Below are 15,707 nucleotides of genomic sequence, written 5' to 3' on the forward strand. Positions count from 1 at the left end.
GGATTTATCCACAAAAATATCATAGGAAAGATATATTTTGTCTTTTGCTTATATTCCAGTGCTCACATTTTAATGCTCTGCTTTTTGAAGCCAGGAAACGCAACTGCTGTATCTTTTACTGTAAAACATAAACTTGAAACTATATTTTAAAGCAAAAGCAAAGATCTGTGTTTGTACATGACTTAATCTAACTTTATGTGTTATTGCCACTTTATTTTCTTAAATAAAGTTTACTTACAAATTCATTGCATTTACACTGAAAAAGTCAATACATTAATTTTGTACATCGTGTGGTCATTCAAAATTATGTCAGGAACTGAATAATGGCCATTATGGAACATTTAACGACAACAATACATTCCTAAGTGTTCCCATTTTGTATAGATAATGCAACTGAAAGGCTAACTCATGTGTAGGTGTCACATATCTAATTGTTTTGATAGCATTTTATTTTTTAGATTCATAATATATTTCAAAATTGTATTACCGTAGAAATGTAGCAAATAGGTGTCTTGGTCAAATTTGTATTAAGTTACCTTACTGTTAGTTTAACAGTTTTGAAAAGAGTATGTAAATGTTCAAATTGGCCTGGATGTATATAGAGTTTTGGTGGTGGTTTTGTCTACGTAGGTGAGAAATTAATTCATGTAATTTGAAAGATGTAGTCATCAAATGCATTTTGTGCAAAAGCAATGATAAATGATCCACAGTTTAGTCCACAAAGACTGATGTTGCACTCGCTGTGTTAAGAGTTTTGAAATGTGTCCTAGGCTAGCAATTGTAAAAAACATATAATGGTTGAAAAAGTGAAATTTGTCGGATCCTAGTGGAATAATTTTCCCACTCTTTTCTGAAAGAAGACAAGTCGATAGCTGTACTTTTGTACAATTGATTTACATTTTGTTGTCTTACAGTTTTTCACATGTGCTAAGGCACATTTCTTGAAACCTTTACCTATTTTATCACAACATTAAATAAACTCAAAACCTAGTGTTCAAACTACATTAACAAAACCCTTACCCTTCTGACAAAATCAAACAATCGCCTCAAAACCATTTCACCTGTTTTCAAAATCAAACAAACCTTTCAGATCAGTCAATATATAAACACTTCAGAGCATTCATTAGCCTTGTGGTTGATGACTAGCCTGACTTCGTCATACTCATATTCTAGTCAGAATGTGAGTCTGATACTGCTCCATAGGGCTTTGATTATGAGGCGTGTCTTAACCGAACCAGGAAAAAAAACAACGACCACAGGGTTTTCATTGCATCCCATCTTCTTAGCGACCATCGGAGCCAGCTGATAAATTAAACTTTTGCCGAATCCCATAGGAAGGACGGCAAACAGATCTTTCCGATCGACAAATGCCTTGATTGCAGTTTTCTGTTCGTATTTTAAAATTAATGCGCTGTCGATTTCTTTTACAACAGACGCGATAGCGGAATCTATACATCTCAATTCTCCAGCTGCAGTCATCTTTGAGGGTAACCAGTTCAACCCAAGCGCTCTTTGATAACGCGATGATTACGTAACTGCAGATCATCTGTCCATCATCGTATAAAGCCCGCCCTGTCAATTTGATTGGCCCGACTAATTCTGAACCGATCATAATTACTCCTCAATGGATCGAGCCCAGACCGAACTTCCCGACCAAAAAAATGTTGTGGGTGGGGTTCGGGCTGGCATCCAGGCTAGTTGATGATGCTAGCTGAGCAGAAATCATGTTTCGCTTGGTCTTCTCAAAGTTGTGTTGGATTTTCTCCTTAGTGTAAAAGTTGAGAGGTCCATCTATCACTGTTTTCCATGTACGTAGAGTTAGATCATGGAATACATATATAGGCTATAATCTGTGTGTACACAGCTTGTTTTTAAATGGCAGTGTTTTGCATGAGTTCGCCAATCAGCGTACATTTATGTCACTGGTAGTTCCTATTGTCCTGGGTTAGTCAAAATTTTTTTAGATTATAATGAGTAATTTTTTTTTGTCATTTCATGTATTTTTAAAAATGATAAAATACAATTTAATATTTTAACTGGCTGTTATGTTTCTGTGATCCAATGTTGTAATTTGTGCTATATATGATCCATGCCAAACCAGCAGTGAGGCAATGCATAAAAGAAAATGCATCTCAGAGTACCTTAATCTAATTTTACATCCAGCCATCAGGTCGTCATGTCAGTCGGAAACATCAGCTTTGTAAAGGAATTTTTCATTGTTGGTTTTCCTGGGCTTCAAACAGAATACTATGGCACAGTGTCTGCTCTGCTGTTTTTTTGTCTATGTGTGTATCTTAGTGAGGAATGGAATATTTCTAGTAATTTTTGATTTAGAAAAATGCCTTCATAAACTTATGTATTTGTCATGATTCTGCCATCATGTCCATGATTCTCTTAGTATTGCGGCAGGATCATGACAGACCCATGTTCTGTGTGCAAGCACATGGCCTTGTGTTTTGGTCATGTGCTTGTGTTGTCTCGTCTCTTTAACCCGCCCCCTTGTTATCCTGATTCAGTCATTATTGCTTTAGCCGTGTCACCTGTTATGTCTTGATTAGTCTCCTTTTTTAATCCCCTTGTGTTTGCTGTCTTGTTTCGGTTCATTGCCAAATGTTACCTGTGAGTATTCTGTGGAAAGTCTTGTCATTGAAAGTCGTAGTTAGTAGTCATTGTTAGTATTATACAAAGTGTTGTTTGTTTCTTGTTCAGTCATTATCTAGTCTAGTCTTGCCAGTCTTATATCCCTTGTTTCGTCTGTTTTGCCCCCTCGTGGGTTTTGTTTTCCTGTTTTGTCCCAATAAACCCTGAGTTTATTGTACACCGTCTGCGTTTGGGTTCATCTCCGTGCACACCCGTAACAGAATGAACCGACCAACATCGAACCCAGCAGACGGTATGTCCTCCCTTGTCAAGCATGACTCTGATGAACTTAAGGATTGGTGGTTCAAGACCATCGCTGACTCGAGGAGAGGCAAACTCCCGATTCCCGCTCAGGGACGGCTATCGATAAGGGAGCATGCCCGGGTTGCGAACGAGAGGGGGTTTTTCATCCCGGAGTTCCTCCTAAACTGCTACCTCGTTGCAGGTCTCAACTCTCTTCCACCCCTGGCTGAACGGGAGGAGATGGTGACCTATCCGTTAACTGATTTGGTGGATTGCTTGTCTCGGAGAGAGTCACAGACACCCACGAGCTCATCATCCGCCAAGCTGCCCGTGATCCCGGAGGGTCGTGTACTAGCTGTGGTCACCCTTGGGGACCAGGCCCATGCCGCTTCAGTCCCTGAGGCATCATCTCCGCCCACCAGTCTCTGCAGCAAAGGGGGAAGACACGCCTCGTGGGAGTCCGCTTCGGAGTCCTCCGCTACAGAGTCAGCGCAGTCTGAGGCTGCCCTTCTTGGGCTAGTTACGGTCCCTGTGGAGCTTCCCCAACCAGCCATGAGTCCAGCTATTGCGTCTGCTCCCCGACCGAAGAAGAGGAGGAGGGGAGCCTCTGGTCTGTTTTCGTCCCCTGTGTCTGTAAGCACTGTCCCAGAGCCCGTTGCTGCTGGCACGATCCCAGAGCCCGCTACAGCTGAAGGTACCGTTCCTGAATCGGTCGCTGAGGGCGCGGCTCCAGATTCTGCAGCGGTAAACTTGTTCCCACGCCTGTCGCCGAGAGCGCAGCACCCACGCCTGTCGCCGAGAGCGCAGCACCCACGCCTGTCGCCGAGAGCGCAGCACCCACGCCAGCCGCCGAGAGCGCAACAGTCAACGCCTCTCCAGAGTCGGAAGTGATGAGTCTCACCTCTTCTTGGGGAAGCCTTGACTCTTCAAGTATCTCTGTTCCCGTTCCTGCTTCCTCTTCCCCTGTCAGTTCCCGTGTCTCCGTTTCGTCTCCCGCTGCTGCTGTCTCCACTGCCCCCGGACTCCCGTTTTGTTTCCCCCGTCATGGCTCAACCCAGGACTGTTTCTCCCTCTACCCACACCACTCCACCCAAGTCCGTTCGGACCCCCCGTCCTAAGCCCAGACCCCGTAGTCCCAAGATCACCGTCCCGCCTACCCACCCTGGACCCTCGCTCAAAGACTTTGTTGTCCCTCCGCCTCCCCTTCCTTGTTTATTATTTTTGATGTTCCACCCGAACCCTGTCATTGTTTACTCTTGTATGCCCTTGTTATTATTTGTTATGTTTTGTTGGGTCTTGTCTATGTCCCAGTCAGTCTTGTCCCGTGTTTGATGTCTCCTTGGGGAGCGTCTGGTAGCCGCTCCTTAAGGAGGGGGTTCTGTCATGATTCTGCCATCATGTCCATGATTCTCTTAGTATTGCGGCAGGATCATGACAGACCCATGTTCTGTGTGCAAGCACATGGCCTTGTGTTTTGGTCATGTGCTTGTGTTGTCTCGTCTCTTTAACCCGCCCCCTTGTTATCCTGATTCAGTCATTATTGCTTTACCTGTGTCACCTGTTATGTCTTGATTAGTCTCCTTTTTTAATCCCCTTGTGTTTGCTGTCTTGTGTCGGTTCATTGCCAAATGTTACCTGTGAGTATTCTGTGGAAAGTCTAGTTAGTAGTTAGTAGTCATTGTTAGTATTATACAAAGTTTTGTTTGTTTCTTGTTCAGTCATTATCTAGTCTAGTCTTGCCAGTCTTATATCCCTTGTTTCATCTGTTTTGCCCCCTCGTGGGTTTTGTTTTCCTGTTTTGTCCCAATAAACCCTGAGTTCATTGTACACCGTCTGTGTTTGGGTTCATCTACGTGCACACCCGTAACAGTATTGTGTCATCTTAAACCTGGTTATATGTGATATATTATTCAGCACTACTACCGTACAAAAATTGTTGCTAGGTTTTGGTTCCAAGCTGGTAGTATTTAATTTATTCAGTAGCTTCATTCAAATATATTTTTTGCATTATTTTGGTTCAGCCAAGGCTTTTATCCTTGCAATAATGGCCTTTGATTGGTATGTAGCCATCTGTAATGTCAAGAAACATCTGTTTTGTTTGTTTCCACTTTCTCGATAAAAGAGCAGTTTCCAAAGCAGTTCCCTTTCGAGGGAACTCTCGATGCGTCACTTGACGCTTTGGGAACGCCCCCAGCGTGCATGCGTCTGAGCATCAATGTCAACTAGTCCAATGGAAAGAATGAGCGTCACGGGCGGGTGACGTCATGACCAGGAAGGGATAAAGGCTCACCCGGTGAAACGCGGCATTAGCTTCTGTGTCTCAGCAAGCGATCTGTGTCATTTTGTCTCTGTCTATTTACTGTTGTCTGTTGCGGAAAAGGATGGAAACTAAACAAGTGTACAAACAGTGTGCTTCTCCCTGCCCGCGTTATTTAACGGGTGGGGACACACACGAGCTTTGTGTCGTTTGTTTGGGAGTGGAGCATGCGGTCTCAGCCTTCGAGGGGGCTGAGTGCCAGCATTGTGAGATGTTACCGCTTCGCATGCTCCGCTCTCGCCTGTCACTCTTTGATAAAGAGAGTGGGCAGGCTCGCGATCCGCAGGGATCAGGACCCGCGTATGCTGAGGCAGCGCGGAGATTGCATTCCTGGGGATCGCAAAAGGAACTTTCGGAGGGGTTGGAGACGGGTCCGAGGGCTCTTTCTCCTTCCTTACCCGAGAGATCCAGCGCTCTCCCCCCGGTGTCGGAAGCACGCTCTGCGGTTTCTTCCGCCCGGGGAGAGAGCCCTCCATTACTTCATTGCTCTTCCTCCGAGGAGGTTGATGCGATGAGTTTGGAGAGTGAAAGCACACACATGGGGGAAAGAGATTCACAATTTATTTCCCCAGCATATGATGAGCTGGTGGATGTTATGTCGCGGGCTGTAGAGAAATTAAATATCTAATGGCCATCTGAGAAGAAGGGCGCTTGTCCTAAAAGCAAATTAGATGAGCGCTTTTTATCTTCCACCACATTATCTCCACCACGAGGGCTTCCATTTTTTCCCGATTTGCACAATGAAATATCTAAATCGTGGAATAAACCTTACTCATCACGTCTTTTCAGCCCTCAAGTTAACACTTATTCGAGAATAAGAGGGCTGAAAGAGTATGGTTATGAGGCGATGCCCCAGGCGGAAGAGAATTTAGCCAGTTATCTTTCCCCTGGTCCCGCATCGTCTCTGAAAGCCTCGGCTTTGCCCACTAGACCGCTCAAAGCCACTTCGGTGTTAGTGGGCAAAGCTTATACGGCAGCAGGTCAAGCTGGAGCATGTCTGCATACTATGGCAGTGCTCCAGGCTTATCAAGCTGACCTGCTGGGGGATCTGGATAGTAGTGAGGGAGTCAGTCATGACGATATTCGTGAACTTCGTCGGGCTGCCGATCTTTCTCTCAGGGCTACTAAGGAGACCGCCAGAGCAATTGGGCGGTCTATGGCAGCCTTGGTAGCTACTGAGAGACATTTATGGTTAAATCTGTCTGATATTAAAGAAAAAGATCGAGCTTTTTCATTAGATGCTCCGCTTGAACCTTCTGGTCTCTTCGGCGACGCAGTCCACGCGGTCGTCGAGAGATTTCAGGAGTCAAAGAAACAAGCTGACGTTTTTAAAAAGTTTATCCCTCGCCGGGTCCAGCCCCCTGGGGCTGCTGGGCGTGAGCAGCCCCAGCCGTCGAGCTCATCATATCGTGTGCATCAGAAAGAGAGTGTTGCGTCTCGTGCACCTCCACGTAGAGACTGGAGACGGACGCAACCCTCTCAACCGAAGTCTTCTAAGTCGAAGCCGGATCTGAGGACCGTTCTTCAGGCGAAGAAGACTTCGGTTCAAAAAAAAAAAAGGTCCTGATGTTCATGCATCAGGCCTGTGAGGACAGCCCCGACCGAAGTGGAGCGGTGTACACCTCATTATACGGTGCCCGTTCCATTTCGGGGTCCTCACGAGACCGTTCTGCCAACCCTGCCACCCTCGGTGCTTCAGGGCGCAGCGGTCTCCAGCGAGTCGCTGATGCTATGCTGCGGCACAGCATCGGTTTCGCGCCCTCTGAGGGGGGCCTTAGAGCGGCCAGTTCAGGTAGTTCCTGCCATTATGTTTCAGGCTCCGGAATTAGCCGTCTCGATAACACCAGAGACCAGCCTCGAGAGGCTGGTTCCCTTAGTAAATTTTCTGGCAGCGTGGAAGCTTCTGCCGAATATTTCTCGTTGGGTCCTGCAGATTGTAGAGAAAGGATACAGAATCCAGTTTGGTTCTCGTCCTCCTCGTTACAACGGGGTGCTGCCCACAGTGGTGCATCCCGAGCAGGCTCTGGTAATGGAGCAAGAGGTAAAGGCCCTGTTAGCAAAGGAAGCTATAGAACAGGTGTACTCACCCGACAGAGAGTCGGGTTTTTACAGCCGTTATTTCATTGTTCCAAAAAAGGATGGAGGGTTGCGTCCCATTTTAGATCTTCGTCTGTTAAATCGTTAAGTACAGAAACTCAAGTTCAAGATGCTGACACTCAAGCAGATCGTGACTCAAATCAGATCCGAGGACTGGTTTGTCACGATAGATCTGAAGGACGCTTACTTCCATGTCTCCATCCTCCATCCTATGCCATAATCAATGTAGCGTGTGCACAACACGCATACACGTTGATTCTCTCATCTAGCAGCAGTTTTCATTTTTGCAAATCATACATTATTACGATAGATAGATAGATAGATAGATAGATAGATAGATAGATAGATAGATAGACAATTTATTATAAAAGCATACATGTAGCTTACACATTTACCCAAATTATCATACGCCTGTTTAACAGAAGTTAATTTGGGTGGGTTTCTCCATCCCCAATGTCACTTCTCTGTGTTTTACGGCCCTGACAAGAACGTTGCTCTCCTCGGCTGTGAACCGCTCCTGGCGCGCGCCTGACAAATCCGCCGTTATAATAGGAATCCGCTTTAGAACAAGCGCGCCTGCTCTTAAAAGGAATGTGAGATGACGCTCTGATTGGTTTATTTCACGTTACGCCCAAACCACACCTATGAATAATGAAGCTACTTCAGACCAACCCCTTTTAGATTTGCGCCAGGCGCAATAGGCATTTATCACGCCGGGAAAATAGCAACAGCGCCGGGATCCGCCCACAAAGTTACTTGCGCTTTGCGCTTTGACACTTGTGTTTCAGATCGTTAAAATAGGGCCCACAGTATTCTAAAATGTTACCCAAACGAGCAGACAGTACAGAGTGGAAAGGCCCTTCTGTAGTTCTCTTACGAGAGGTTCTTTCGTATTGCGTAAGCTAGCTTACGCTATGGGAAAGATTCATCTTTTCGAGATATTGAAGCCAAAAATTATCCTTAATTTTGTATTTATTGTCAACGCAGTGCAGCCACTGCCAGACCTAGAGCGGGCTATCTAGCGAGCTCATAGGCTGCTGCAGCCTATCAGTGAACCTGGCGTGATGTCACGCCCAATGAGAGGCGCTCGCGCCCTCATGGCATCACAGCCCGCCAGAATGGGCGTGGCTATGTGTATATAAGCGAGGTTCAGAGGCTGCTTCCCTGATTTTCATCTCTTCAGCGAAGCTCTCCGCATCGCTGGACTACAGAAGCCACGTCGCTGTCTGAGGGGCATCTAGCGAGCTTAGGACAGCGCTCGAAGAAGCCGGCCGTCTTCACCACCTTTAGCCATCCGTGCGAGCTACGCCATCCGGCGACGTATCCTTTTCTAAAAGCTTTAGAGCACGTTCGCCAGCGCGAACTTCTAAAAGAGCAGCGAGTGTCTTTTTAAAGATGCCTCGCACATCCTGCGGCTCGTGCAGAGCCCCGCTCAGCGCAGGAGACCGCCATCTGATCTGCACTCTCTGCCTGGGCCAGGAACACGCAGCCCTCGCCGACGGCGGATGCGAGCTCTGCGAAGAACTCCCGTTGTCGACCCTGCGGGCTCGACTTCAGAGTTTCGAAGCCGCCACGCCGCCTTTCGTTGCACCGCGCAGGAAGAAGCGCCGTTTACAAAGGCCGCCGGAGCCTCTCCCTCGAGCTTCGCCTTCCCTCGAGTGGCCGCATCGCCGTCACGACGGATGAAGAGGCGGAAGAGAACGTCACTCAGGACTGTTGCTCTATCTTGGCTTCAGAATAGAGCATGAATAGAATAGAAATGTCAGATTTGAGGAGCGCGACGGACCTGTCCCTTCGCGCCACAAAATCTGCTGCTCTAGCACTGGGAAAATGTATGGCCGCGCTGACTGTTACAGAGAGGCACCTCTGGCTGACGCTCGCGGACATGGGGGAATCTGAACGTGCCACGTTTCTCAACGCACCGCTCTCTCCCTCCAGTCTCTTCGGCCCCGCGGTGAGTGGTATCGTTGAACGGTTCTCCGAAGTTCAGAAGACCACTCAAGCCATGAGTCTATTCCTGCCTCGATGCTCTAGCTCCTCTGCAGGCCGCTCACGTGACCAGCCTCCTGCACGAGCCTCCTCACAGCTCCCAGCTCAGCACAGCCAGCCTTCGCAGTGCGCTGAAGCCCGAGCACGCGAAGTCCTCCTAGCAGCTTCAACACCGAGGAAAAAAGACGGTTGAGTCCCGCCGCGGCCGGACTGCCGTCAAAACTCCGCCCCCTGCCAGTCCCCTTCACTAAGGCTACTGCAGTGGAAAAATCAGCAGTTACACTCCCCGTGTCACTCAAGCATTACACTCCCCGTGTCACTTACAGAGCCCACTCCCATAAAGCGGACACAAGCCGCTCGAGTGGTGAAGTCAGAAGACGCGCCCGCGAGTCCATGCGCGCGCTCTCTCCTTGCCCGCTCTGTCACACGGCCAGAAAACACTTGTATGAATGTAAGTCTCGTGCCCTCTCCCAAGCGCGCACGCTTACAAATATACGCTTCTCCCAAAGCGTCGCCTGCTCGCCACAAGGCTATAATAACACGCTCCCCATCCAGAAGGGTCGGGACGCTACTAATTCATGTAAACACCGTGCCCGCTCTCACACGCGCTCACGCTTACAGAAAGGCACCTCGCCCGAAGCGCTGCACTGCAAAGCAGTCATAAAACGCCCCCCATTCGCGTTAATCGGGTCGTCACTCACAAATCAGTTTGTCACTGCTGCCTGCGAGCCGCCGTGTTCAAACACCGAGCCCACGCACGCCGCGCACACACCTCAGGTACTGCCTGTAAGACACACACAGTGTGGCAATCAGAGCCCGGAGGCCATTCAACCCCTGGCGGCACATATAAAAGCATGGGAAGCTATCCCAGGGGTATCAAAATGGGTGTTAAGCACAATAAAACAGGGCTATTCGCTACAATTTGTTTGCCGCCCCCCACGCTTTCGGGCGCCGCTCGAAACTACTGTGAATTCAGAAGTAGCACATCTACTTCGCGCAGAAATAGCAAACCTGCTGTGCAAAAGGGCTATAGAGCTGGTGCCGCTTTCTCTGAGCGAGTCGGGGTTTTACAGCCGTTATTTTCTTGTACCAAAGAAAGACGGTGGCCTCAGACCCATCTTAGATCTGAGACATTTGAACAAAGTGCTTGTGAAAAGACCGTTCAAAATGCTGACAATCAGGAAACTCCTCGCGCAAGTGCGCCAGGGGGACTGGTTTATATCTCTCGATCTGAAAGATACTTATTTTCAGATTCAGATAACTCCCCATCACAGGCCATTCTTGAGATTCGCCTTCGACGGCCAGGTTTATCAATACACCGTCCTCCCGTTCGCCCTGTCCTTAGCACCCCGTACATTTACGAAGTGCATGGACGCGGCTCTCGCCCCCCTGAGAAATCAGGGCTTGCGAATACTGAACTATCTGGACGATTGGCTGATTTTGGCACAAACAGACACGGAGCTTTTGTCACACAAAACAGCGCTCCTCAACCATCTGAAATGCTTGGGTCTCTCGGTCAACTGGACCAAGAGCTCATTACAGCCCAGTCAGGTGATTTCCTTTTTAGGAATAGAACTGAACTCGGTGACTATGACAGCGCGCTTGTCAACACAGCGCGCGCGCCGTATACAGTGCTTAGCCGCATCTTTTCAGATGAACAGCCTCATTCCTCTGAAAACATTTCAGAGAATGTTAGGCTGTATGGCCTCAGCCGCAGCAGTACTCGAGCTGGGGTTACTGCGCATGCGCCCGCTACAACGATGGCTCAACACGAAGAGCAAGGACGTGCTGGCCGAGGACTGGCCCAGCCGCCCGCTTTACGCCTTCCCGCCTGTCTCATTGTTACCACAGGTAATAAAGAGAATCAGGGAAACGCGCCACTTGGTGCTCCTTATAGCCCCGCGTTGGGAGAATCAGGCTTGGTTCCCGGAGCTTACGCAGCTGTCACAGACAGCCCCGTGGCCCATTCCGGTGAGAACAGATCTCCTCTCTCAGGCTCGCGGCTCGATCTGGCATCCCCACCCAGAGCGTTGGTCGCTGCATGCGTGGGTGATCAACGACTACCCGTTGCTCTGCCAGAAGGAGTAATAAACACGATCGTACATGCCAGAGCTCTTTCTACCTGAAAGCTTTATGCGTCTAAATGGTCTGTGTTTTCTAAATGGTGCACCGACAAAAATCTGGACCCACGGGAATGTGGGGTTTCGTGGCTGCTCGTATTTTTACAAGAGCTATTGGATAAGGGCAGGTCCCCATCCACGCTCAAAGTACATGTGGCGGCCGTTACAGCGTTCACAGAACCTCCGCACGGCCAGTCATTGGGACAGAACGAGCTGGTCATCCGTTTCCTTAGAGGAGCTAGAAGGATGAACCCTCCGCGCCCCCCGTCGGTTCCTGCATGGGATCTTTCTGTGGTCCTCGCGGTCCTGAAAGCCTTTCCCTTTGAACCACTACAATCCATGGATTTAAAGTACCTGTCATTTAAAACCGTTTTTCTGACAGCTCTGTCATCAGTTAAACGTGTGGGGGACCTTCACGCGCTGTCTGTCAGCCCGGCGTGTCTTGAGTTCGGGCCAAATGACTCTAAAGTCATTCTCAAACCTAGACACGGTTATGTTCCCAAAGTGATTGGTACTCCCTTCAGAGCGCAGATCATTTCCCTATCGGCTCTGCCAGCATCCGATAGCGAATGCGACACCAATCTCCTCTGCCTAGTCAGAGCGTTGAGATTATACACTGCGCGCTCCGCCTCTTTCAGACGCACGGAGCAGCTATTCGTTTCGTGGGCGCACTAAAGGTCTCGCCGCCTCGAAACAGACACTGTCCAGGTGGATAGTGGACGCTATCGCGGCTGCTTACGCGTCAAAAGGCTTGCAATGCCCTTTGGGCGTCAGGGCTCACTCCACTAGAGGCATGGCCTCATCGTGGGCGTGGTCCAGCGGGATTTCCATCCACGACATATGTGTGGCAGTGGGCTGGGCTTCCCCGTCCACCTTTGTCAGATTTTACAATCTGGAAGTTCCCGCCCTGCAGGCAAAGCTTCTGGCGGTATAAGTGTAATACTATCACTATAATCAGCTCGACTGGTTGAGCTGCACTACTGGGTTGCTATATGCTTACACAGACCGGCGCCGCCGCTCTGCTGTTCCCTTTAAGTGCTTATGTACATGCGCTGGCCCGCACTGCTGCTGGCCACCTTATTATCCCCACTTATCAGGGCTCCCCGGGTTCCCCCCTGCAACTGTTAAAGACAGACAAGAACATTTTGAAATTAAATGCACTTTTTTGAGGTGCTAATGAGATGTTATGCTTTGAATGTACTAAAATAGCCTTCACACAGTTACACAATTCTAGATGTAATTTAAAAATGTATTTTTGGCTTGTACATTATTGTTAAATAAAACAATTTTGAGAATTGAATTTTCCTGTGACTTATTTGTTCATATGGTTTGGGTAAGATTAGGCTGGGTTATGGCTCAGTTTTGGGGTTTCTGGTGTTGATATGGTTAACTTATGGCTGAGACTTGGTACCAATAATAAAACCTGTTTTGGTCCAATTCAGGGCCAGTTATGGCCCATGTGTGACTCTTGTCCTTAATCCAGTTGTGGGCCACTTCAGGGCCAGTTAAGGGTGATTAACTGGCTGAGATTCGGGCCAGTTATGGCCCATGTGTGACCCTTGTCTTTAATCCAGTTCTGGGCCACTTCAGGGCCCGTTAAGGGTGATTAACTGGCTGAGATTCGGGCCGGTTATGGCCCATGTGTGACCCTTGTCTTTAATCCAGTTCTGGGCCACTTCAGTGCCATCATTCTTTGCGGTACTTGGGCCGAGGGAAAAGTGATTGTGTGGCCCGGAGCTGGGCCAGAAAACATTTGCTATGTGGGTGGGCTCATGTAGTGGATGCTTGGCGCGCACGCCATTGACAAAGGGTTCCCGTAGCGTAAGCTAGCTTACGCAATACGAGAGAACCTCTCGTAAGAGAACGTATCGGTTACCTAACGTAACCTCGGTTCTCTCTAGAAGAGGGAACGAGTATTGCGTAACCGGCCGTGCTCGCGCCATGAGCGACTTTCGCTTCAGTCGATGAAAACCAGGGAAGCAGCCTCTGAACCTCGCTTATATACACATAGCCACGCCCATTCTGGCGGGCTGTGATGCCATGAGGGCGCGAGCGCCTCTCATTGGGCGTGACATCACGCCAGGTTCACTGATAGGCTGCTGCAGTGGCCGCAGAGCAGCCTATGAGCACGCTAGACAGCCCGCTCTAGGTCTGGCAGCTGCTGCACTGCGTTGACAATAAATACAAAATTAAAGATGAACTGAACTGAAAAAAATCGACGTTGATAACGTGTTGTTTATGACAATTAAAAGTAAATTACACTAAAAAAATTATTAAAAATATCAATATAGCTTTTTTTAAGCAACACAAAAATTGCGCTTGTTACGCTGGCAGTTTCGATGACGTCACTGGCATGGTAGGACACGCAGAGGTGCATAGGCAACAGCTGCAGGTCCTAAGACACAGACGAAAATGAGCACTTTTAACGGCATGGGTTACGCATTTGAACCTGTGAGGGACAGTCCAGTAGTTTCTGACTACCACCACCACATGGAGGATCAGTTTCAGGCTCATAACCTACAGCACAGGATCGTTTGGGGCGAAGTGACTGGTGTGGGTGTGTGAGCTGCCGGAGCATGGACACTGCACCGGAGTCAATCTGTTGCAGAGAACAGTCTCTGTTACAAAAAATGCACTTGAATAAATACCAAAAAGGGAGTCTATGATTTCTTGAACGCAATGGCCAATCAGAAGCAAAACATATAACTGTGATTGGCTACATCACTCAACGCGATGTTATAGCGTTGTTATAAATAGAATGTTATGAATAGAAACTCTGGCCTGTAAATCGTTTATTTTTTGTTTTAGTTGTTCTTGTTGTTTTTCTGCAACAGATGAATAAAAATCTATTAGTTTTTATGTTTTATTCATAAATATTTCTAGTTCGCGGGAGTCCCGCGAATCGTTTTATTTAAATAACCCGCACACACAGAGTGAGTGCATTACCGCCCGCGCCCGCACTAGTCTCGGCCATCAGATCTAGTGCCGCGCAGCACGTCTCAAGGATAGTGTCGGTAAATATCGCTCGGGCAGAATAAGCTCTAGTTCACTCTTCCTACGCTAAGGAACCGAGAGTTGTCATCCAGTCTCTTTGCTAGAGGGCGAGAGAGAGAGAGAGAGAGAGAGAGAGAGAGAGAGAGAGAGAGAGAGAGAGAGAGAGAGAGAGAGAGAGAGAGAGACGAGGAAAACAAACAAGCATGCAAATGGAAATTATCGCGGCCGGAAAAATTATCGAGCTATTTTTTTTTGTCGTGCGATTAATTTATTTATTGACTATCGCGACAGGCCTACTAAATAGTCTGTCACAAAAAAATGCTCACTACAGACTCGAAATCCAGGGGCTGTCGGAGGGCTAGATCGTTTTAAGGCAGCTAGCCTTGACTTGAGGGCTGGTTTCCTTGTCAAAGGTAGCCTGTGAAAATGTATCGTAACCCCAGCTGCCTTAGCCCTATACAATTCATTACTACAGCCAGGGGCAATACAGTATGAACCTCCCCTAGACCTGTTGGTTTCTGTTTCCCCAGCCATGTCAGCTAGCCTCAGACTATTTAGATGCTATGGCTGCTCTGCTGGTGTTGGTTGACAACGGAGTAGCCTACCATGCCAGTGACGTAGCCGAATGTTGAAATCCAACATGGCGGCGCCCGTGTAACAAAAACAACATTTTCAACGTACAGTTTTATCCCTTTTAACAAATTCTGCCATTTTAATAATTGTACCAATGATAATAAATACAATAGATCTGTTATATCACCGTTTTTCAAATTTCAGTTCAGTTCATCTTTAAGGATAATTTTTGGCTTCAATATCTCGAAAAGATTAATCTTTCCCGTAGCGTAAGCTAGCTTACGCAATACTCATTCCCTCTTCTAGAGAGAACCGAGGTTACGTTAGGTAACCGATACGTTTCATATAATAACTATTGCCCAAAAGCAGTTTTGCTAGTGGTGAACCATGAACCTCAGTTTGAAAACCCCTGATTTAGAGCAGACAAGACATGTAAGTAAGTATTACATATAATGGAGGTTGTTATATATTAAAGTCGTTATATATTATAGAGGTATATTTGAATAGACCTCTCAGAGAGGATCTCAACCATTTCCACTACTCGCTGTTAAGGCCAACACATGGAGATAAGTTGTACTGCAGTTGCTGTTACATAGAATTAAATATATCCTTGAGTTACCGTAATATAATGTGCACTAATGAGAACTTCACAAAGCGGAATTGTGTGGCCAGTGAAGAAAATGTCTATCAAAACTAAAGCAGTGGCCAGAACATTTACTTCAACATACAAGTAT

Source organism: Rhinichthys klamathensis, unplaced genomic scaffold, assembly GCF_029890125.1.
Source record: "Rhinichthys klamathensis goyatoka isolate OS25496 unplaced genomic scaffold, OSU_Roscu_1.1 h1tg000329l_1, whole genome shotgun sequence".
Classification (NCBI taxonomy): domain Eukaryota; kingdom Metazoa; phylum Chordata; class Actinopteri; order Cypriniformes; family Leuciscidae; genus Rhinichthys; species Rhinichthys klamathensis.